Source organism: Phyllobates terribilis, unplaced genomic scaffold (assembly GCF_046119375.1).
Source record: "Phyllobates terribilis strain yellow unplaced genomic scaffold, ASM4611937v1 Scaffold_56__1_contigs__length_8794411, whole genome shotgun sequence".
In the NCBI taxonomy this organism is placed as follows: domain Eukaryota; kingdom Metazoa; phylum Chordata; class Amphibia; order Anura; family Dendrobatidae; genus Phyllobates; species Phyllobates terribilis.
The window spans coordinates 843,388-869,466 of NW_027362816.1; the positions used below are offsets into that span (position 1 = coordinate 843,388).

At 42.9% G+C, this 26,079-nt stretch overlaps 2 protein-coding genes across 4 annotated transcripts in view; one reads left to right on the forward strand and one right to left on the reverse strand.

The window, feature by feature from the left end:
* The window catches only part of LOC141192227 (gastrula zinc finger protein XlCGF53.1-like), a 30,502-nt gene extending 29,457 nt beyond the window's left edge, over positions 1 to 1,045 (forward strand). For 2 of the 3 annotated variants that reach the window (XM_073661716.1, XM_073661718.1), the window contains exon 9: positions 913 to 1,045. The gene's annotated coding sequence lies outside the window, so the exon portion shown is untranslated. The remainder of the gene's footprint in view (positions 1 to 912) is intronic. The other variant, XM_073661717.1, reaches the window with a different exon arrangement.
* LOC141192230 (uncharacterized) overlaps positions 1 to 26,079 on the reverse strand; it is a 480,396-nt gene that overhangs the window by 83,131 nt on the left and 371,186 nt on the right. The window lies entirely within an intron of this gene.

Sequence of the window (26,079 nt, forward strand, 5' to 3'; positions counted from 1 at the left end):
ATATTTGGGCAGGGATTAGGGGTGCCATGCATACCAGGACAGGGATTAGGGGTGCCATGCATACCAGGACAGGGATGAGGGGTGCCATGCATACCAGGACAGGGATGAGGGGTGCCATGCATACCAGGACAGGGATGAGGGGTGCCATGCATACCAGGACAGGGATGAGGGGTGCCATGCATACTAGGATAGGGATGATGGGTGCCATGCATATCAGGACAGGGATGAGGGGTGCCATGCATACTAGGACAGGGATGAGGGGTGCTATGCATGCCAGGACAGGGATGAGGGGTGCCATTCATACCAGGACAGAGATGAGGCGTGCCATGCATACCAGGACAGGGATGAAGGGTGCCATGCATACCAGGACAGGGATGAAGGGTGCCATGCATACCAGGACAGGGATGAGGGGTGCCATGCATACCAGGACAGGGATGAGGGGTGCCATGCATACCAGGGTAGGGATGAGGGGTGCAATGCATACTAGGACAGGGATGAGGGGTACCATGCATACTAGGACAGGGATGAGGGGTGCCATGCATATCAGGATAGGGATGAGGGGTGCCATGCATACCAGGATGGAGGGATGCCAGGCATACCAGGATGGGGATGGGGACCACGTATAAAAGGAAGGGGGCGGCATATATACCAGGATGGGAGATATTGTCAGAATTGGGGGACATTACCCCTATACCAGTGTTTGCAGAAGACCCCTCTCCCCCTTATAAGTGCATCATGACCACATTTTATGCTTAAATTTTTATTTTTTTATTTTCCTCCTCTAAAACCTAGGTGCATCTTATAGTCCGAAAAATACGGTACATAACTTGCCATTATTATAGACAGTTTAAGTAGAAATTAAAAAAAATGAAATCCAAGGATATTTTATTGAAAAATAGATTTTTATCTTAGCAGATAACTGTACCTGGAGATCAGAGGGACAGCTGACATCTTCAATTTTTAAATCAGAAGATCTTGAGATCCCACAGGATACAATTGAAGTGAATGCCATTACTCCAGATATACCATCATCCCTTCACAGCAAAGATTTGTCATCTGATCCTTTGAAACTTGTCCTGTCTTCTGATTCATTACCAACTACTAAGGAAAATCATAGTCACAAATTAAGCATTAAAAAACAAACTGCTCCTAAAGCAAAGAAGACATTTTTAGAATATGGAAATAGTTTTCCTCTCGAAAAATCTTTTCCTAAACATCAAAAAATTCACACAGCCGAGAATAGATTTTCTTGTTCCAAGTGTGGGAAATATTTTAACAAGAAATCAGATCTTGTTAAACACCAGGGAACTCACACAGGGGAGAAGCCTTTTTCATGTGCAGAATGTGGGAAATGCTTTACACGAAAAGCAGCTCTTAATAAACATCAGAGAAGTCACACAGGGGAGAAGCATTTTTTCATGTTCAGAATGTGGTAAACATTTTAACCAGAAATACGGTCTTGTTATACACCAGATAACTCATACAGAGGAGAAGCCTTTTTCATGTTCAGAATGTGGGAAATATTTTACACGGAAAGCAGCTCTTAATAAACATCAGAGAAGTCACACAGGGGAGAAGCCTTTTTCATGTTCAGAATGTGGGAAATGCTTTACACGAAAAGCAGCTCTTAATAAACATCAGAGAAGTCACACAGGGGAGAAGCCTTTTTCATGTTCAGAATGTGGTAAACATTTTAACCAGAAATACGGTCTTGTTATACACCAGATAACTCATACAGAGGAGAAGCCTTTTTCATGTTCAGAATGTGGGAAATATTTTACACGAAAAGCAGCTCTTAATAAACATCAGAGAACTCACACAGGGGAGAAGCCTTTTTCATGTTCAGAATGTGGTAAACATTTTAAACAGAAATGCAATCTTGTTGAACACTACAGAACTCACACAGGGGAGAAGCCTTTTTCATGTTCAGAATGTGGGAAATATTTTACACGAAAAGCAGCTCTTAATAAACATCAGAGAAGTCACACAGGGGAGAAGCCTTTTTCATGTTCAGAATGTGGGAAATATTTTAAACAGAAATACGGTCTTGTTATACACCAGAGAACTCATACAGAGGAGAAGCCTTTTTCATGTTCAGAATGTGGGAAATATTTTACGCGGAAAGCAGCTCTTAATAAACATCAGAGAAGTCACACAGGGGAGAAACCTTTTTCAAAATTCAATTTTTATTGAAAGGTTAAATAATTTTCAATTACAAAAATACAAAAAAAAAAAAAAGAATAATAACCAGGACCATATCAGCATCAGTATATCATAGAATATAAGTATAACGTCCAATAAAACATCAAGTTATAGGAAGAAAAAGGAAGGAAGAGAACATTTTAGGCCATCAGTATTACAATTATGAAGTTACTAAAATCCAATGGAAACCATACTGCAGCCAGGCACGAACCAATGCAGAGTACAATCCGGACAGAGAAGAAACGCACCAGAGAAAAGGGTGGGTCACAAGAGTCTGATGTAAGACGGTAGGCATCGGATTCCTGGAATTCAATCCAGTCTCTCCAAGACTCGCAGTATCTATCACAATCAGTGGGGGATCGGGCAATCAAATGTTCCATCCTATTTAGAAGAGCTATGTCACAGAACCACTCCTCCAGAGTAGGTGGAGAAGTACTTTTCCAGTGACGAGGAATGATATTCTTAGCTGCCTGTATAAGGTAGCTTACTAAAGACCTTTTGTATTTGGTGAGACTAGTTGGGATCATAAAGAGATTCAGAAGAGTCGGGCAGAGAAGCATTTTTCATGTTCAAAATTTGGGAAATCTTTTAACCAGAAAGCGCATCTTGATAGCCACCAGAGAACCCACACAGGGAAGAATGCAGCAGTTTCTCTTACCTCCTGAGGAATCAGAGGGGGGGCAGCAATACACTGTCAACAAGGGGAAAGAAAAGTGTGAAGATATGAAAACCCTGAGTGAGAAACTAAGACATTCATATAGGGCAAAGAAGGCAAGCTAATGAGAACCAAAAATAAAAGGAATAAGTATAACTTCCCAGAAACCTAACCGTGGTAGAAAGAAAAGGTACTGGGAGGGAAAGAAAACAGACAAGGAGGATTGTTTCACCTTTGTGGTGAAACTTACAAAATCCATCCTCACCCACAATTATTTGAATTTGATAACATTTATCTATAGGAGACTGGTACAGCAATGGGAAGTAAAATGGCTCCACAGTACGCAAATCTTTTTGTGGCCAAGCTTTATAGTGACTTCTTGTCCTCATGTCCCATCAGGCCTCTTGCCTACTACCGTTACATTGACGATATTTTAATCATCTGGACAGAATCTCAGCAACAGCTTAAGACGTTCCATGAACACTTTAATCAATTTCATCTCACCATCAACTTAACACTCAGCTACTCCTGTACTGAAATTAACACCTTGGTGGCCTCAGAAAGGCCTTTTTGAATGAGGACTACCATACAAGAACAATTGTAAACCAGATTGCAAGAGCCACCAGAATATCAAGGAATCCTCTCCTACATTTCAAAACTAAACAAGAAAGCAATCTGGAGTCTCTAGTAGTCGCCTACAATCCAAATCTGGAGATGCTATTGGGAGCTGCATGGAAATTACAACCATTATTACAAAAAGATGCTGATTACAATCTATATTTCCAGACCCCCCACTTCTGTGATTTAGGCAGCCCCCAAATCTAAGAAGCATCATTATCAGAAACTCCTTGTCCTTTCCAACAGCTTCAGGAACTTTTCCCTGCAGCCATAAAAAAATGTAAAACCTGTCTATTTATAATGACCACTGACGAGATAAAGATTCCCAACTCAAATCAGGAGACAACCACAAGATCCCAGGTACTTTCAGCTTCATCACATCTAATGTAGTGTACTTAATTATATGTACCAAATGTCCAGCTGGGGGTCTACGTAGGGGAGATGGGGCAAAAACTTAAAACAAGGATGAATTCTCATCGCCACACAATAAAAGAAAAAAGAATAGATCTACCTGTGGCCAAACATTTTTTATCCCTGATCACAGCATCATGGACATGAAATTACTTGTATTAAAAGGTAACTTCAAATCTCAGAGGGACAGAAAAATGTGGAATTACAAACTTATGACAATCTTTGACACACTCACAGATCAGGAGTTAATGTGTCGCATGGCTTTATGTCTTTCTACATTAACTAAGGAATGTTCTCAGACCGTTTGGGGGCATCACAATCATGGACCAGACCTCAATCACAGGACAATAAAACTTTCACACTCCTTATCAATGAACTGTTCCAATATTCATGGCCACAACTGCTTCTCCCTCTCCCATACTAATAGTTCTGCTTCATGCCACTTGTCTTATCTTTTGCATTATTCCTGTGCCCTGTTGTGTATAAATATATGACACTTCAGATTTTGTGTTATACTATGTCTGAAGAAGAGACCTGAGTAGTCTTGAAATTTTGCAATTTGTTACCATCTTTTCAGTTAGCCAAAGGTATCAACTACTGAAGACTCTCAAATTTTAATATTTTTCTCCAAACAGCAATTTTAAGATCTCTCCACAGGTGTTCAATGGGATTTAGATCCGAGCTCATGGGCGGTCACTTCACAACTCTCCAGCACTTTGTTTCCATCCATTTCTGGGTGCTTCTTGATGTATGTTTGGGGTCATTGCCATGCTGGCAACCCATGACCTAGAACGCAAACCCAGCTTTCTGACACTAGGCACTACATTGCCACACAAAATCCTTTGGTAATCTTCAGATTTCATGATGCCTTGCACAGTGAAGGCACCCAATGCCAGAGGCAGTAAAACAACTCCAAAACATCTTTGAACCTCCACCATATTACACTGTAGTTACTGTGATCTTTTCTTTGTATGTTTCATTCTGTTTAAACAGTAGAACGATGTGCTTTACCGAAAAGCTCTATATTGGTCTCCTCTGTCCACAAGACTCTTCCCCAGAAGGGTTTTAGCTTACTCATGTACATTTTGGCAAACTGCAGTGTAGCTTTTTTATGCCTCTGTGTCAGCGGTGGGGTCCGCCTTATTCTCCTGCCATAGCGTTTAATTTAATTCAAATGTTGACGGATAGTTCACCCTGGCACTGATGCACCCTGAGCATGCAAGACGGCTTGAATTTCTTTAGAACTTTGGTGGGGCTACTTATTCACCATCTGGACTATCCTGCGTTGCAGCCTTTCGTCAATTTTTCTCTTCTGTCCACATCCAGAGAGATTAGCTACAGTGACATGGGTTGTAAATGTATTGATTATGTTGTGCACCATGGACAAAGGAACATTTGGATCTCTGGAGATGGACTTGAAAAATATCAAGAATTTCAAGATTAGAACAATTTTGGTTCTCAAGTCCTCAAACAGTTCTCTTCTTCTCTTTCTGTTCTCCATGCTTAGTGTGGCACAAGCATGCACACAATGCAAAGATTGAATCAACGTCTCCCTTTTTATCTGGTTTCAGGTGTGATTTTCATGTTGCCCACTCCCGTTACTTGCCACAATTGAGTTTGAACGAGTTTCACATGCTTGAAACGAAGTTGTTTACCCACACCCCACAATTTTGACAAAAGGTGCCAACAATTTTGACCGGCCCAGTTTTGGTGATTTTGTGTGCTAATTATGTTCACTTTGCCTTTTTTTTATCTGTTTTTTTTTGTGTTGTTCCCATACATATAAAGGAAATAAACATGTATAACAAAATGTGTAATTGCAATAATTTTCTGGGAGAATTACTTCATTTTCTGGAACAATTTCAAAGGAGCCTTTCCTCCTCTACATGTTCAGCTGTATTAGAAGGCTTGTAGGAAACTCCAATTAGCAGCGTTACATTATTGCCATTTCCATGTACATTTACCCATACTGACTCTACATTGTCGAAGCTCCACTCCAATGTCATCATTTAGCACAGGTCTTAAGTTGGATTTATTGAAAATACCCACCCCTCTACCTTTTTTCCTTTCCTAACCTTTTGAATGTAGAGTAATCCTCTATGTTTGTCACTCAGCCATGGCTTTCCAGCCAGGTTTCCTTAATGCCCACCACATCGTAATCTGTGGCTGACATTAGAGTCTCTTAATTCATTAATATTGTTTGCAAGACCTCTTGCATTTGCCAGCAGACGTTTAACACTATTAACTATTTATTACTCCTACTTGCCTCCTTACTTTCCTTGAATGTCCCAGCCCCCTAGATCCTCATTGACTCTCTCTCTCTCTCTCTTTTTTTTCTCTCTCTCTCTTTCTCTCTCTCTCTCTCTCCTATCCCCTTATTTGTACAACTAACCTCCCTCCTCCCAGATCCTAGTTTAAAAGCTCCTCCATCCATCTGACCATTTTTCACTGCAGCACATCTGCACCCTCCCAGTTGAGGTGCAGTCCGTCCCTATCGTAGAGCCTGTAGCCAACAGAAGTAGGCCCAGTTCTCCATGAACCCAAACCCTTTATCCTGCCACTTATTTATCTCCTTAAGTTCCCGCTAACTTTCTAGTGACGCTAATGGAATCGGCATTATTTCTGCAAACACTACCTTAGAGGTCCTGTACTTCAGCTGCTCTCCTAATTCCCTGTGATCATTTTTAACCCCTTAACGACCATGGGTTTTTCTGTTTTTGTGTTTTCATTTTTTGCTCCCCTTCTTCCCAGAGCCAGAACTTTTTTAATTTTCGTTCAATATGGCTGTGTGTGGGCTTATTTTTTGCGGGACGAGTTGTACTTTTAAACGCCATCACTGGTTTTACCATATCGTGTGCTGGAAAACGGGAAAAAAATTCCATGTGCGGTGAAATTGCAAAAAAAATGCAATTCCACAGTTGTTTTTTGGGTCCTTTTTTTACCATGTTCACTTAATGCTAAAACTAACCTGCCATCATTATTCTCCAGGTCATTACAAGTTCGTAGATACCAAGCATATACAGGTTCTTTTTTATTTAAGTGGTGAAAAAAAAATCCAAAGTTTGCTAAAAAAAAAAAAATGGTGCCATTTTCCAAGACCTGTAGCGTCTCCATTTTTTGGGATCTGGGGCCGGGTGAGGGCTTATTTTTTGCATGCCGGGTTGACGTTTTTATTGATACTATTTTGGGGTATATACGATGTTTTGATCGCCCGTTATTGCAATTTTATTGTAATGTTACAGCGACCAAAAAAATGTAAATCTGGCGTTTAGAATTTTTTTCTCGGTACGCCGTTTACCGATCGGATTAATTCTTCTTTTATATTGATAGATCGGGCGATTCTGAACGCGGCGATACCAAATGTGTAGGTGTTTTGTTTTTTTTAATTATTTTATTTTGAATGGGCGAAAGGGGGGTGATTTAAACTTTTATATTTTTTTTATATTTTTAATAGTTTTAAAAACATTTTTTTTACACTTACTGCATGCTTCAATAGTCTCCATGGGAGACTAGAAGCTGCAGTTGTCTGATTACTTCTACTGCATACAAGCTAGGTGGCGTTCATAGCAATTGAGACATGACAACCACAGGCGTCTGCTGCAGACCCTGGGTTGTCATGCCCACCCATCGATGACCCGCGATCACGTGACGGGGTCACTGATGGGCGGGGCTTAGGACACGCTTCCCAGAAGCGTGAGTTAAATGCCACTGTCAGAGATTGACAGCGGCATTTAACATGTTAACAGCCGCGGGTGGATCGCGATTCCACCTGCGGCTGTTGCGGGCACATGTCAGCTGTAAGAATTAGCTGACATATGCCCGGTTCAGTGCGGGCTCAGTGTCGGAGCCCCCGCTGAACCGGCCTTTCCGACCAGGTGCGTACTATTACTGACCTGGTCGGAAAGGGGTTAAAGACCTTCCACCTTCCTCTAAGTTTGTCATTGGTACCAATGTGTACCATGATTGCTGGGTTTTCCCCAGCCCCACCCAATAATCTGTTTATCTGATCGCAGGAAGATCCCCCATATTAACTTGGGAGCTACCGTAAGGACCATAATCTTTCCACTTAACGAGATAGTGCAGACAGCTCCTGACCCACCTGGAACTAAGAACTCGCTCTACCTCATACTCCCGACACCCTTCCAAATCCACCTCATTTATGTCTTGAGGCCCCCTCAACTTTTTTTAAAAGAGAAGAATGGAAAGAATTATGATTTTCCAGGTAATAAGAAGTTGCAACTTAACTGTCACAGGATTTAAATTTGTAATCATTTCATAGGACCTCAGAAATTTAGGTGCAAACTTTCTAGATGTGACCTTTAAGCGCAGATATTTTGAGGACAACCACACAAAATCCCCCACCCTAAAGATAGAAGCATTCCTACGTCTGCGGTTAGCTCCACTTTTGGACTGGTCACTAGCTACCAAAAAATCCCTTTTGTCCTCCCTCCAGACCTTAATTAGTTGGGGCAAAATCTCTCCTCCTCTGGCAGGGAAGATTGTAATCCTGAAATATTCCCAAACACTGGATTAAAACTACAGCAGCTAAAAAAAGGCCAGGTCCCGATACCTTTTGAGGAACGGTTATTTAGAGCACACTGGAAAAGGGACAGAAATTCCACCCAGTCTTCCTGATTAGAGGAGACAAAACATCACTAATACTGCTCTATTTCCTGAGACTGAGAGAAAAAAACAGCTTGTTACCCAATCTGGAGCAAAAACTAGCCAGAAATTCAACCCCTCAATCAAAAATGATGTTTTTGGGAACACCATGAAATTTAACGATATGAGAAATGAACAAAGTTGCTAAGATCCTAGCAGTTGGCAACTTTTGAAGCGGGACCAAAAGAACATTTTTGCTCAAACGGTCCACCACCACCCACACGACAGTAATACCACTAGTTAAGCAAATCATTGACAAAGTCCATGGACAAGTGGATCCAGGGCTTCAACGAAACATCGTTAGGGAAGAGATAACCCACTGAGCTTGATGAGAGCCTTTAGCCTTGGAACAGACTTTGCATTTCCAAACATACTCTCCAATATCCTGAAGAGCATTCTGCCACAAAAAGGACCTAGGAAGAGATCTCCAAGTGACAGACGAACCCGCGTGCCCAGCTAAAACGGAATCATGTTCTTCATTAAGAAGATCTACGCGTAAAGAGGGCAGTATATCAAGCTTGTTCATAGGTAAACCTTCCTGCGCACTGTCCTGAGCATACTTAATGCGCTACCTAAGATCTTCACCCACCCCTCTGTGACTGGAGAGGTGGATGGCCGTATATGACCCTTAGGGCTCATACCCATATGTGTGAAAAAAAAAGTTTTGATATCTGGACCGAAAAATCGGATGAGTGTCATGCGATTTTCATGAGTGGACAATGCGATTTTTCACACCTAGCATCCGTATGACATCCGTATGCAATGCATTTTTTTTCTCTGCAATCATTTTTTTCTTCTACAATCATTTACAGGACCATTTACAGTGTTCTAGGCTACAGAATGGTAATGTATCCATAAAAATTGGATGCCATATGGATGGTCCATGTGCCGTCTGTTTTTTTTCTCGCACCCATTGACTTGCATTGGTGACTCTTGTCCGGTATATGTGGGAAATCGCAGCATGCATCCAGATTCCAGCTGAGAAAAAAATCGCAGATGAGCAGGGACTCATAGATTAACATTGGTCAGAGTGCAATCTGATTTTTTATCGGATTGCACTCATCCGTTTTTCACGCAGATGAGTATGAGCCCAATGCAAGAAAAACGAACGAGAGCAATCCGATAAATCGGATTTCACTCTGACCAATGTTAATCTATGAGGCACATCTCATCTGTGATTTTTTTCTCAGCTGAAATCGGACTGAGAAAAAAATACCAGCATACTGCGTATTGCTGAGTATATCGGTCCAGAATACGGATTTTTTTTTTCACACATATGGGTATGAGCCCTTAGCCGGACTCTTCTGAATATAGTTTTTCAAGGCCTCCCTCCCTGGAAGAGGCTAAACAAACGATATTTAGGCATTTTAGCTCCTTGTATGAAGTCGATAGCACAATCATATGCTGCCATATAGTAGACGTCCAGGAACTGGTAATAATCACCTCATGTGTCGTCTATTTGTCTCGAAGCAGGAAAATCCCATGTCACATTCCTCACATAAAACTGTAGAAAAGGCGGCGCGGGGTAATTGTGCCCGTAGTGAGGGGCAAATAATGCCGGAAATGTCACTGACTGCGGAGAAGTTTCTCCACCGGCTCTGCAGGTGGAGGTATGTGGAGATTCCCCATTACTGGGCGCAGGGGACATTAACCCCTTCAGCACTGAGACTCCTGGGGTCTCGTGTGGTGTGAACAGTGACATAACAGCTGTGGACAGAATGCAGCTTAGCTGGTTCCCGTCCACATTAGATCCATTCAGACGACTGCAGGATGAAGGACAGAAGCCCAGAGAAGTCCTCACACAACGCCATTATTCATTTCCTAGTTCTATCACAGAATACTGTATGTGGCAGGTACTTGATGGATCTTCTGCTTTCTGGACCGGTTCCTCCTGTAAGTCCTATTAACCCTTTCTCCCCAGAGCCTGTTTTTTCACCTTCCTGAGCAGCATCCCTTTATGAGGTAATAACTCTGGAGCTTCAGCGGATCCCATTGATTCTGAGATTGAGTTTTCTTGACAAATTGTTCTTCATGTTAGTGGTAAAGAGTTCTGTGACACAAAATAGTTAAAAAATAACATTTCCCACATGTCTAATTTACATCAGCACCATTATTGAAACATAATTTTTTTATGTTAGGAAGTTAGAAGGGTCAAAAGTTTATCATCAATTTCTCATTTTTCCCATGTGTGGTGAGCACCTTATACCCCCAGGTGCTTCATGAGCCGTGGAAATAAAAAAACTAATTTTCCCCACAAAAATGTTTTTAGCCCCAATTTTTTTATTTTCACAAAAGTTACAGGAGAAAATAGACTCCAAAATTGGTTGTGCAATTTCTTCTGAGTAAGCTGTTAACCCATATGTGGTGGAAAACTAACACATTGCACGGCTCGGAAGGGAAGGGACGCCATTTTGGCTGGAATAGGTAGCGGATGCCATGTCTCATTTGAAGAGCCCCTGACATGCCAAAACAGCAGAAACCCCCTCAGGTGTCCCCATTTTGGAAACTACACCTCTAGAGGAATTCAACTAAGGGAGTAGTGAGCATTTTTTTTTTTTAATACTGTAAATTTTATTGAAAATTTATAGGTTTAACAATAGAACCAAAGAAATAACGCATAAACTGAAATCAATAGAGCATGTTGGAAATCTGCTATGGATCATGCACTTATCTGCGTTCTTCTTGCAGACTCCTAATAAACAGTGTTTAGTCCATGCACTATTATACGAGGAACTGGATATTTCCATAGTTGGTGTAACTGTAGGAGCTGCTCGCTTACTCAATCATTTGCTATAATCTACATTAGTTTACAATTTCAGAAACACTACAAACCTTTATGACACAGACAGGAAAACAACAGGGGGAGGGGGGAGGGTAATGCGGCAAAATACTGGAAGATTTCAGCAGTAAACTCTGTTCTCCTTTCCTTGGAACAAATATCAGGTATTAAATTGGGCCCAGTAATAGTCCCATGGTCCCCACACCTTATTGAATACATCTAATTTGGCATTTATTACTGCCGTCAGGTGTTCTATTCTTCGTATATCCGCAATTCTACTTAGTAAATCTCTATTGGGGGGGGGCTTTTTTTTCCAATGAAGAGCTATGAGGCATCTAGCTGCTGTTAGGATGTGGAGAAGCAGCTTTGAGGAGTTTTTACCCATCCCTCTTGGAGTAACATTTAATAAATACATAGCCGGGTCTAGAGGGATTTCAGTGAGCAATACTTCCCGCAGGAGGGATCTGACATTTTACCATAATTGGGTCAGGATCGGGCATATCCAGAAAATGTGGGTAAGGGACCCCGTAGCAGCTCCACAGCGCCAGCAGCCATCCGGGATAGAGGGGTTTAATTTGTGCAGTAGTTCAGGGGTATGATACCAAAACATCATTAATTTATATTGGTTCTCCTTGTATAAAGTGCAAAGAGAGGTTTTGGATGCTTTATCCCAGATGGACTGCCAACACTGCGGTGATAGCTCCCTTCACAGAAACCTCTCCCACTTAGTCATGTATGAGTGTTTAGGAGGTAGATCCCCCTGGGGAGTGTTAATTAGACCATATATGTCTGATATCAGACCCTTTGTTGACGGGCCCTTTTTACATATCTTTTCAAACTCAGTAGGAGAGGACACCTTCAACGACCCAAACAAAGAAACTGCAAAAGATTTAATCTGCATAAATTGAAAGAATTACCTGTTTGTTATTCTAAAGTTAGCTTTAATGTGGTCAAAAGTGTGTAATTCCAATGAGGTTCCATCTACCAGGTCTGCAAATCTAAAAAGGCCTGCCTTTATCCATTGGAGCACCATGTCCGAGCTCAAGCTATTTGGAATTAGTGGTTGGTATATCAAGGATATCATTGGCGATCTTGGGGAAGTTAGTTCAAATCTCTTACCACAGGTCTGCTATATTTACCTTGTGAACCTGATAGGACCCAAAAGGGGACGACTTATCTTTAAGGGTCTACTGGTCCAAAGCAGGGCGTTTGGATGAATGGGAGCCAGCCATAACTTCTCTATTTCAGTCCATTTATTGTATGCCCATAACGAAGCCCACGAGGGGACCCTTCTGAGATGAACCACCCAATAATACTTAATAACATCCGGTACTGAGATACCTCCCTGGTTTCTGTGAGTGGTTAAGATTTGTTTGGCTATTCTATGTCTTTTATCATTCCATATAAATCTCATTATTGCTGCTTGAAGGAATTTGAGTTCTCCCACAGGGACTCTCACCGGAAGGGTCTCAAAGTGATAAATTAATTTAGGGAGGAGGGTCATCTTGACCGAGGCTATTCGCCCCATCATGGAGATAGAAATAGATTTCCATTTTGTTAGCAAGTTTTTCAGCTCTCTAAATAGGGATGGGAAATTCCTAGCATATAGGGTGTTATAGGATGAGGAAAGTTTGAGTTTGTAAGTCTATCTTTGAGCTGTCTGGCTAATATAGTGTGAGCCTTGTTTCCCTTCTCATAATACCTCTGTTTGGAGTAGAGGAGTAGTTTTTCCACCTTACATATGGCCAAATCCTTCAGTTTGTCTCTTATTGCAATCACCTTTCTCAAGATACTAATATTCGGGGAGGAGGACAGTTTATTTTCTAGAGATTTAAGTTGAGAGGTTAGTTTAGACTTTTGAATTTGGGTATTTTTTTTTAATCTGGCCCCTTCCCTGATACAAAATCCCCTCATCACCGCCTTAGGGGCCTCCCATAGTACAACCGGTGAGGGTACTGAATTCATGTTCAAATTGAAGAAGTCTGTTAGGTGGGACTCGAGGGTCTTCCTAATAGTTGGATCTTTAATCAGAAACTCGTTAAGCCTCCAGTGACATGTTCGCGTTGGGGGGCCCATTGATTTTATGTCTAATATCACCGGTGCATGATCCGACCATGAAATTGCCCCTATATCAATTTTTCTCATAGTCCTGAGAACTGCAATGTTAGCGAAGAAATAATCTATGCAGGTATGGGTGCGATGGTGGGGGCGAGTAAAAGGAGAAACCTTTTTCTTTTGGGTGCTCTATTCTCCATAGGTCGAACAGCGAGTTAGCTCTTATGAGTTTACGAAACTCCAGGGACATTCTGCTTAGCTGCACTGAGGGAGGCTTATCTACAATAAACTGCCTATCAAAGGACTCAGAAAAGGGGATGTTAAAGTCGCCACCCAATAACACAGGACCTGGCTGCAGTCTATGAATCAGGGTAAATACCCTATGTAAGAAATTTATCTGTCCCGAATTAGGTACGTAAACATTGCCCAAAATTATGCGATTACCCTGTAATGAGGATTCTGGTAAAACGTATCTACCCCCCGGGTCCACATGTGTTGCCTTCACCTGTATCGGGCAGTTAGTGGCTATTAATATTGGTACCCCTCTCTTTTTGCTGTTATTATGGGCCGAATATACTGTGGGGTATTGTTGGGAAGCAAAATTGAACGTGCTCTTATTGTCAAAGTGGTCTCCTGCAGGAAGACTATATCCGCCCTCAGGGATCTCATCTCCTGAAACACGAGACGTCTCTTTCTAGGGGAGTTAACACCCCTTACATTAAGTGAAATTATACGTGCCATGTTTATATCTTATTGTATGGAATGTGCCTTTTAATGTGCCTCTACTCACGGAACGCTTCCGAAGACCTTCTCCATCTGGAAACCTTTGTGCTATGGAGTCTCTGAAATCCCCCATCCTCTGACGAAGAAACCTCAGCCAGCATAGGAAAGGAAGAGAGGGGAGACACATGAGGGAAGTGGGGAGACACTTACGAGAAAACAAAATATGCATTAAACACACTGACACTCCACCAAATTCTACGTTCAATAGACTTGTTCCCAGGATATCTCGTGGAGAAAAAGGGGGACCCTTCTGTAGCACAAAATGAGCCCACAGAATAGGCAAATTTAAAGTGAAACCCCCTGGAACTATCCAGGTATTCGCTAACAAACTATAGATGAAAAAAGGGAATACCCCTTTAACTAATTAATTCGGGAGGGTGCCCTGAAAGATTCTTTAACTACCAACTAGGGATGGGAGTTTTCGTCTCCCAAAGGGGAACCCACTAAAAGTAGAGAGGATGGAAAACTGAACAAGAGTACAACACCTCTCAGTGGCTCCCCAAGCACTTATTTTATATCATGAATGAATATAACATGTCCAGCAATTAAGTGATGGATTGTGCCACCACTATCACATCTTGTTTAGCACCTGCCTGTGCTAGGCTCCCCCCCACCCAAGGCATACAAAAGAGAGGGGGGACAAAGAAACTATAGAAACCTCTAAGCTAGGGGGGTAGTGATCAACAAGGGGAATTTTGGAGAGATGACTCCACGTCTCCCTCCTCCCCTCCTCTCTTCCTTCCCCGTCGCTCCTTCCGGGACCACAAAGGTGGGGGAGCTTCCTGGGGGTTAGGAGCCTCCCAGTCCTGAATCTTTGGGCACGACAATACCAGGGAGTCACAAAAAATCGGCAGGTCCTCCAGGACTCTCAAGGTTGACGGTGTTCCATTGCAGCTCACGTGCAGGGCAAAGGGGAAACCCCATCTGTATGAAATCCGCTGGTCTGTCAAGATCTTTAGTAGCGGTTTAAGGATTCTTCTTTTCTGAATTGTTACTCTGGAGAGGTCCGGGAACAGCTGCAGATCGCTGCCTTCATACGTTATGGATTTTTGAGTTCTGGCTTTGTATATTATCTTCTCTTTGGTTTCAAAATTATGCAAGCAACAGATGATGACTCTCGGGAGTGCAGAGGAGCCCTTTGGTTGAAGGGCCCTGTGAGCTCTGTCCATCTTCATATTGGATGTAGGGGGTTCCCCTAGGACAGAGTTGAAAATCGCTTGGAGAATTGCTTTGGGATTTTCCTGCCCCTCAGATTCTGGGATCCCCCGGACTCGTATGTTACAACGTCTGCCCCTGTTGTCTAGATCCTCCATGTGGGACTGAAGCTCTTTCACCATCTTATTTTGTTTGGCTATGACATGCTGTAAGTCCTTCATGTAAACTCTAGTGGCATCATGATCCTCCTCCAGAGTATTCAAGCGCCCTGCCAGGCTTTGTAGATCTTGCCTGACGCATGATATTTCAGACCTGCAGGCTTCTTTCAATTCAGCTATTAGGGTTTTAAAATCTTCTCTGCAGGGAATCTGGGTCAGAAATTTCTTCTAAGCATACTGGGAATCCGGGGGTGTTTGGCACCACCCCTCCTCTGACTCACAAGGCAAGGAGTCATGTTCCAGTGCACTGCAGGGAGGGCACTGTGGCTGCAAGCCCCCTCTCCTGCCCCCCTCAACTCCTGCTCTCTGTGAGGTTCATCAGTCTCCAATTCTCCAGTGCCAGGCGAAACATGTATACTCTCACCATGAGAAGTCCCATCATTGTCAGTGCAGATGCTTATAAAGCTGCTTCCTTGTACTTTTCTCTGTTGGCAATTAGCTTTCAGGGAGGGGAGGGTGGCTGTTACTCTGGAGCTGCAAGTTTTCTCCTTCCAGTCAGCGTTCTGCTGGGGGGGAAGGGGGGCTGCTGCAGTGAGGCAATGGCTGTGGCTCAGTTCTCCTAAGCCTCCCTGCTTATCTTCCCTTACTGTGCCTACAGAGCTGGGAGCCTGCTTCAACCCCTCCCTTCTGGTGAGAGCCCTCAAGCCTCCTACCATGTCATCTGCTACTTCTCCTCCGTCCTCCTGGGCCAGCATGATCTCTCCTCTGGAGCAAGATGGCGCCTGCCCTCCTGTCTCAGCCGACCCTCTAATTAGAAAGGCATCCAGGGCTGTCTCTGGGGGAGCCTTGCTTCCACCCCCGGGGGCAGGGGTCCTTGTTCTTCTGGGACCCATAGTTTTTTGGTTGTTGGCCGGTGCTGTGAATTAGAAACCTGCTGGATTGCTCGGTGCCTGGAGGAGCTCCACACTCCTGCTTCTGCTCAGGTCTGCATCCAGGACACGCCCCCCTCACCAACCATTTTAAGCAACTCTGGGGCAATTGATGCCACTTAAGTGGTGTCTGTGCCACAATTTTTGGAAAAAATGGAGACTCTTTTTGGAGTCCCCTTGCTGTGTTTTACATGACGTTGGCATCGTCAATTCCAGGTGGGTCGGGTCGCTCCCCCCACCTTTTAACCATAAGAAACTATATACACTATGGCCTGGGGTAACACAGATGGTTGAGTCTGAAGAGCTGTTTACTCATACTAAAGCCTGGGAATCAGAGGTCTGCTCCAAACCTTCAGTGTCTGCTAGTCAGCGTAGTAGCCCAGCTGTGAAGCAAGCTACACCGCCTGTGTATCTAATAATTTTTTACTGCATCTAACCCAGCCAATCATTTTGTGATAGTACCAGTGTCTCGTAGTCAGCGGAGTAGCCCATCTGAAGCAAGCTACACCGCCTTTGTATCTAATAACAATTTTTAACTGCATGTAGCCCAGACAATACTTTGGGCCTAGTAGCAGTGTCTGCTAGTCAGCGGAGTAGCCGAGCTGTTTTGCAAGCTACACTGCCTGTAGATATAATTACAAATTTTTAACTGCATGTAGCCCAGGCAATACTTTGGGCCTAGTAGCAGTGTCTGCTAGTCAGCGGAGTAGCCCAGCTGTTAAGCAAGCTACACCACCTGCGGTTTGGACACTTAATTTTTTCAAAGGAAACTGAAGAGCATCGGGGAGGCGCCCCAAGACAAAGGGGCTGGGACTGGCAGTAGCACGCCTTGCGGCGGACCGCCAATCTCGATCCTTATAAAAGCTTTTTAACTGCAGCAGCTTTAGTGGACGCTACTGGAGCTGGAATTACCGCGGCTGCTGGCATCAGACTTGCCCTCCAATAGATCCTTGTAAAAGGATTTAAAGTGTACTCATTCAAATTACAGAGCTTAGACCTGCCTCCACCGCAGGGGGTCTCAACCCACCAGTGGACAGGCACCAGTATTGGGAGAGGGAGGCTGGCCGTCAAGGTCCACCGCGGCTCTGGCACAAACCCGGCGACACGGAGGTTGCACAGGCAGGAACGGCTTGGCCGTGTCGGCTTCGCACTCCAGCGTAGTCCCTCTGCCCGCTCGCGCCCGTAACCTCAAAGGTATGAGCAAGCGGCTTTTCTTCCCAGTGCTGTTCCCCGCCCAGCAGGAGGAGCGTGGGGGAGCTCAGGTCGGCCTTCCACTGTACTCCCTTACCTCCCTCGCCCTCTTTCCTTCTTCCTTTCTCCATCTAACCCCTCGGGTCTGTGGTGTCTGCTCTCCCTCCAGCTCTCTCCTTCTCAAAGGTGGACTACCACGTGTATTCACACTGTGGCGAATCTTTTGGGCCCAGGCATAAGAAGTCGTCGAGCTAATGGATAATATATGCCCCCTTAGAAACATCCATGACGACCCATTCGAGGAAGCAACTAAGCGCCTCAAATAGTGAGCAGGATCTGGACCACCCCATGGGCAAACAGCGATCTATATAGTATGCTCCTTCCCAGAAGCAGCCCAAGAGGCGGACAATATTCAGAGGCACAGGTAGTAAGTAACCGGAACGCCCCCTCAATGTCTGTTTTGGCCATTAGGGTGCCCCGTCCCAACTTTTTGTCCCGCCTGATTGCCTTGTAAAAGGATGTACAGTATATACTACTGTACTTGGTTCTGCGTCGATGTTGTTGTTTACTGACCTGCCCCTTGGATATGACAAATGGTGGATTAGTCCGAATGTATTGGGTTCCGTTTTTGGCACAACTCACAACGGGGATACCACTACGTCTTGTAAGGAAAGTGTTGTGAATGGAACCGCCATTCTGCCTAAAGATATTTCTTTTTTTAATTTTCTTGTCACGACGTCTGGGTGTTGGTAGGCTGATTTTAGATTTTTACTCCAGCCTTTCTTGATTTTAGAAGGGCATGACATGCCTATATCTGTGTCTCCTCCTCCTTTTACTCCTCTATCTCTTTTCTTTTCACATGACTATATGTACTTGTCACTTTTTCATGTGTTAATTGTGTCTTCTGAGCAGTTTGTCAGCTTTTGGACACCTTTGAAGGTGTTTTCTATGTGTTTTCTATGTGTTTCTATGTGTTTTTGTTTGCCTGCCATTGGTTTTAACGGTGTTCGACGAACCGAACCGAACCCGAACACTACGGGGGTGGCTCAACTCTAGTACTGACAAATGCAGAGTAATTATGTTCTCAGTAACAAATACCTTTATATTTCCATTATCTGGATGATTTCATATTTGTCATAACCTTGTATTACCAAAGTAATTAAATTATGCAACTTTGCATGTAATACCCTTCTTAGTTATACCATTGTACCTTATTAATATTTCTCCTTTATTAAAATGTGTGAAAAATAAGTATTGATCAAATGTGATTATATAATCGGGATCAAAAACACATCTTCCCCTTAATGCGAAAAATATTATTTTATGAAATAATTCATATATCAAAATTAAAATAATTATTTTATAAATATTCTGTATAAATGTTACATCAGTTTGTATCATATATTTGTCTGAAGATGTGTGTACCCGTCTAGGTAACCATTAAAAAAATAACATTGAATACTATAAGATTATAATTTGGAAAAATGATTCAAAATGTAAATCTCCTTTATAAATCATTTTGATGTGTGGTTGCCCTTATCCACAATAAACTAAATCAAGAAATAATAATTACTAAAGAAATATTAAATATTTATTATGTAGATAATACTTAATTGTATCATAATATTCTCAGAATTAACCCCTTTCTGACGTGTGACCTAATAGTACGTCATGGTGACCTGGGCCGATTGGACCAATGACGTACTATTAGGTCATATGGCGATTGCGCCCACACACAAGCGGTGCGGGGAGATCGCTGCCGGGTATCAGCTGATTGTCACAGCTGACACCTGATATTATGTGGAGGGAGCTGTCCTGCAGCTCTCCCTGCACATTAACCCCCTCAATGTTGCGATCGAAGTCGATCGCAGCATTGTGGGGGCAAGGGGAGGTGATCGCCGATACCTCTCCTGCCAGCGTCCAACGTCTGCCGTGGCTCCTGGATGTTGCCATGACGACCCGATTCAGTCATGAAAACATCAGAGTCTCCAGACAGCACGAAGATACTTTGGTCATGCGCAGTGCATGACCAAAGTATCTTCTCCCTCTGCAGCAGTGACAGCCTGTATAGCACAGGGAGCTGCTGCTGCTCTCTATGCTATACAGGCGATCTGAAAATAAAATGTGAAAGTCCCATAGTGGGACAAGGTGTAAAAGTTAAAAAAGAATCAGAATGTGAAAAAAAAAAAAAAAATTGTAACAATATTAAAAAAAACCAAAAAAAAAAACCCCAAAAAATAAAAATATATTGTACCCATAAATAAATATTATTGCCGAAAAAAAACAAAAAAAACAATAAAAGTACCCATATATGGTATCGCTGGGTTCAGAATGACCTGTCCTATAAAACTGTCCCACTAGTTAACCCCTTCAGTGAACATGGTAAAAAAAAAAAGCAAAAAACCATGGTTTATCATCATACTGCCAAACAAAAAATGCAATAAAACGCGATCAAAAAGACAAATGCAAATAAAAATGGTACCGCTGAAAACGTCATCTTGTCCCGCAAAAAAACAAGCCGCCGGCTGAAAAATAAAAACGCTATAGCTCTCAGAATAAAGCGATACAAAAAATTTTTTTTTATATAAAATAGTTTTTATTGTGTAAAAGCGCCAAAACATAAAAAATATATAAATGTAGTACCGCTGTAATCATACTGACCCGAAGAATAATGCTGCCTTATCAATTTTACCACACGCGGAACGGTATAAAAAAAACAAGAAAAAACAATTCTGGAATTGTTGGTTTTTGTTTATTCTCCCTCCCAAAAATCGGAATAGAAAGCGATCAAAATATGTCACGTGCCCAAAAATGCTACCAATAAAAATGTCAACTTGTCCGGCAAAAGACAAGCCGTCACATGACTCTGTCTGCCAAAATATGGAAAAATTATAGCTCTCAAAAATGGCGATGCAAAAAGTAGTCTTTGCAAAAAAAAAGCGTCTTTTAGTGTTTGACAGCTGTCAGTAATAAAAACCCGATATGAATCTGGTGTCGCTGTAATTGCACCGACCCGAAGAATAAAGTCGTCTAATCACTTATACCGCATGAGGAACGGCGTAAAAAATAAACTTTAGGGTTAGGGTTAGGGTTGTGCTAGGATTAGGATTGGGATTTTTTCAAAAGTAAAGAAAAAAAATGACGACGATATGGCGACTAATGTTGAGCGCAAGTGCTCGCTACTTGAGTTTGCATCGGGTGCTCATGTATGCACCGAGTATCGCGGGTGCTGGAGTGACATGCTTGAGTCTCCTCCCCATATGTTTTGCAGCTGTAATACAGCCAAAAAAAACTTGTGGGGATTGCCTGTCATGTACGAGCGATCCCTGCATATTATTTTTTTTGGGTGTCTAATAACCATAAAACATGCGGGCGGGGACTCGCACATGTCACTCGAGCACCCGTGATACATGGTGCATACCTGAGTACCCGATGCAAACTGAAGTAGCGAGCACTTGCACTCAAGATTAATGACAATTTATTCAATACGATGACTTAATGTTATCAAATTCTGTGTCGTACCTCTGGGTTCAAAATGTTTACTATACCCCTTGATAAAATCCTTGAGGGAGCTAGTTTCCAAAATGGGGTCACTTGTGTTTCCACTGTTTAGGCACATCAGGGGTTCTCCAAAATCAACATGGCGTCCGCTAATTATTCAAGCAAATTTTACATTCAAAAAGTCAAATGGCGCGTCTTCCCTTCCGAGCCCTGCCGTGCGCCCAAACAGTGGTTTGCCCCCACATATGGGGTATTGGCGTGCTCAGGAGAAATTGCACAACAGATTTTGGGGTCCATTTTTTCCTGTTACCCCTGCAAAAATAAAAAAATTATGGTCTAAATTAACATTTTTGTGAAAAAAGTTAAATGTTTATTTTTTTCTTCCACATTCCAAAAATTCCTGTGAAGCACCTGGTGTCACTTTTGGGTATTTTCTGTCATATAGACCCCTCAAAGTGACTTCAAATGTGATGTGGTCCCTCAAAAAATGGTTTTGTAAATTTTGTTGGAAAAATGAGAAATCTCTGGTCAACTTTGTACCCTTATAGCTCCCTAATAAAAATATATTTTGGTTCCAAAATTGTGCTGATGTAAAGTAGACATGTGGGAAATGTTATTTATTAACTATTTTGTGTGATATATCTCTCTGATTTAAGGCCATAAAAATTAAAAATTTGAAAATTGCAAAATTTTCAAAATTTTCGCCAAATTTCCATTTTTTTCACAAATAAATGCAAGTGATATCAAAGAAATTTTTATCACTATAATGAAATACAATATGTCACGAAAAAAACAGTCTCAGAATCACCAAGATCTGTTGAAGTGTTCCAGAGTAATTACCTCATGAAGTGACAGTGGTCAGAATTATAAAAATTGGCCCGGTCATTAACCGCCCTCGGGGGTAAAGGGGTTAAACGTATTTCTATTATTTCACATTAAAAAAAAAATTTCTCTAGCATACATGAGGCCTCACACTCAGTCACACAGATCTCTGCAGCTGCTCATACGCTCATCTGTCACATACATGAGGCCTCACGCTCAGTCACACAGATCTCAGCAGCTGCTCATACGCTCATCTGTCACATACATGAGGCCTCACACTCACTCACACAGATCTCAGAAGTTGCTCATACGCTCATCTGTCACATACATGAGGCCTCACACTCAGTCACACTGATCTCAGCAGCTGCTCAGACGCTCATCTGTCACATACATGAGGCCTCACACTCACTCACACAGATCTCAGCAGCTGCTCATACGCTCATCTGTCACATACATGAGGCCTCACACTCACTCACACAGATCTCAGCAGCTGCTCATACGCTCATCTGTCACATACATGAGGCCTCACACTCAGTCACACAGATCTCAGCAGCTGCTCATACGCTCATCTGTCACATACATGAGGCCTCACACTCAGTCACACTGATCTCAGCAGCTGCTCAGACGCTCATCTGTCACATACATGAGGCCTCACACTCACTCACACAGATCTCAGCAGCTGCTCATACGCTCATCTGTCACATACATGAGGCCTCACACTCAGTCACACAGATCTCAGCAGCTGCTCATACGCTCATCTGTCACATACATGAGGCCTCACACTCAGTCACACAGATCTCTGCAGCTGCTCATACGCTCATCTGTCACATACATGAGGCCTCACGCTCAGTCACACAGATCTCAGCAGCTGCTCATACGCTCATCTGTCACATACATGAGGCCTCACACTCACTCACACAGATCTCAGAAGTTGCTCATACGCTCATCTGTCACATACATGAGGCCTCACACTCAGTCACACTGATCTCAGCAGCTGCTCAGACGCTCATCTGTCACATACATGAGGCCTCACACTCACTCACACAGATCTCAGCAGCTGCTCATACGCTCATCTGTCACATACATGAGGCCTCACACTCACTCACACAGATCTCAGCAGCTGCTCATACGCTCATCTGTCACATACATGAGGCCTCACACTCAGTCACACAGATCTCAGCAGCTGCTCATACGCTCATCTGTCACATACATGAGGCCTCACACTCAGTCACACTGATCTCAGCAGCTGCTCAGACGCTCATCTGTCACATACATGAGGCCTCACACTCACTCACACAGATCTCAGCAGCTGCTCATACGCTCATCTGTCACATACATGAGGCCTCACACTCAGTCACACAGATCTCAGCAGCTGCTCATACGCTCATCTGTCACATACATGAGGCCTCACACTCACTCACACAGATCTCAGCAGCGGTACCACCAGCAGAACTCCATCGCGAACACACACACTGTATACACCGTACGCACCACACACACACATACACTGTATACGCCGTACACACCACATACACACACACTCTGTACGCTGTACGCACCACACACACAAACACACTGTATACACCGTACGCAGCACACACACACACTGTATACGCCGTATGCACCACACACACTGTATATGCCGTACGCAGCCTCTTGTGCGGTACCACCAGCGGAACACCGTCGAGAACATGCCGTACATCCCGCTGCCAGGATCAGCCGAATGATTCACTGAGCGCCGCCATCTTTGTACAGGAGGAGCGCATGCGCAGTTTTAATGTGACTGCCGCTATCTGTCTGCACAAAGATGGCGCCGGTCTGATTTACTGCGCCTGTGTGAATTTCACGCAGGCGCAGTGAATCATTCGGCTGATCCCGGCGGCAGATGAGCGACGTGTCTACAGTCAGAGGAAGCCGCTCACATTAAAGGGGTTTACCCACGAATGAAAGTTCATTTTAAAAATTGTCTGTGTCTGACCGTGTACGGAGCATACCACATCTCCTGGGCGGGGGAGGAAGGAAAATACAATGCAGACATTACAGCCGGGGATCGCAGAGGATTCATTTTGTGAGGTAAAATATTGTTTAAAAACAGGCAGTGAAATATTTTACCTCACAAAATGAATCCTCTGCCGAATCCTGCAGTGGATGCTGTGTGTACAGTTACAAAGTATGGTCGACCAGATCTGTTTGTCACTATGACACACAATCACAGTGGACTGAGATTACACAAAATGTAGAACCGTGGCAACGTGTGGAACATAGGCCAGACTTGGGGGCACGTGTTTTTAAAATGAAACTTGATTCCCTCTTAGCAGACATGGACAATGGCTTATTTGGAGAGATCACCGCAGCCGTCCATGTCATCGAGTTTCAAAAGCGCGGTGCGGTCGGCCACACGCACATATTTAATAATCCTTCAAAGCAATTCAAAAATAAGAACTGAAGAGGACATGGACAACATAGTATGGGCAGAAATTCCCGATGAAACAAAATACCCTCAGCTCCACAACATTGTTATTAAGAACATGATTCATGGTCCCTGTGGAGAAGCCAATCCTAACTCTCCCTGTATGGATGATGGGAGGTGTTCCAAAGGTTTCCCCAAAAAAATACCAAGAACATACCATCAAAGAAAAGTACGGCTATCCAAGTTACCACAGAAACATTGGGAGAACATACGACCATCATTCAAAGACAATTGATAATTCATGGATTGTCCCATATAACCCTCATTTGCTCAAAAAATACAACTGCCACAATAATGTGGAAATCTGTGCTTCCATCCAAAGTGTAAAATATTTGTTTAAATATGTATACAAAGGACACGACAAGACTAATATTAAAATAGCTCAAAGTGACACCAAACATGATGAAACAAGCCAATTTGTTGATTCGAGATACGTCAGTTCGCCAGAAGCTGCATGGAGAATATTTGCTTTTCCAATGCATAAACAATCTCATGCCATCATTCGCCTAGCCGTACACCTGCCTAACTCTCAGCCACTATATTTTCATGGAGACGATCCCATTGACAACATTCAACAAAAGCTCCAAAATAATTCCACACTAATGGCGCACTTCAACCTTAATAAGATCGACATAAATGCACATCAATATTACCGAGAAATTCCTGAGCGCTATGTTTGGAAACAAGGCACATGGGAACCCAGAAAGCGACGAGGCGAAAAAGTAATTGGAAGGATGTATACAGTTAGTGTGAAAGACCAAGAACCATATTATTTACATTTGTTATTATTGCATGTAAAAGGCCCAACAAGTTTTGAGAGCATTAAATCCGTAAATGGTGTTACACATCAAGCATTTAAAGATGCTGCATTAGCACTAGTATTATTAATAAATGACAGTGTCTGGAAAAATACTATAATAAAAGCCACTGTTCTGAACATGCCTACACAACTTCGGGAGATGTTTGCTTACATCTGTGTTTTCGGCCCACCTACTAATCACCTAGAGTTGTGGAATGAGTTTAAGGAACATTTTTTAAAAGACTACTGTCATAGATACCACAATAACACAGAAGATTGCATCAATTGTCAAGGCTACGCTATGAAAGATGTGCAAGATGTGCTTCTAATCCATGGGAACTCTTTTGATGATTTCAATTTACCACAAACAGCAAATAAAAAAAGTCAGTCTCAAGAGGACTACGATAAGGAATATGAGTTGACAAGGGCTGCAGAGATGTAAGAAACTCTGAATCAGGAGCAACGTTTTGCCTACAAGGCCATAGTTCAAGCTTTACAAGACACCACATTAACACCTAAGTGCTTCTTTATTGATGGCCCCGGTGGCAGTGGAAAAATCTACCTATACCATCTACTCATATGTTATGTACGAGGACAAGAAGACGTTGTCTCACCTGCAGCCACAACAGGAATAGCAGCTAACTTGCTACGAGGAGGACGAACAATGTACTCTCTCTACGGCATACTAATTCCTATCAACGAAACATCTGTTTCCAGGATTAAAAGTGATACCAACGCCGCCAAAAAGTTACAACATACTAAACTTTTTATCATTGATAAAAGCCATGCTTTGAATGTCATTGATAGACTTCTACGTGATGTCATGACAACACATGTTGCTGACAAAAATCATGTACCCTTTGGTGGTAAAGTTTTCGTTTTTGGAGGA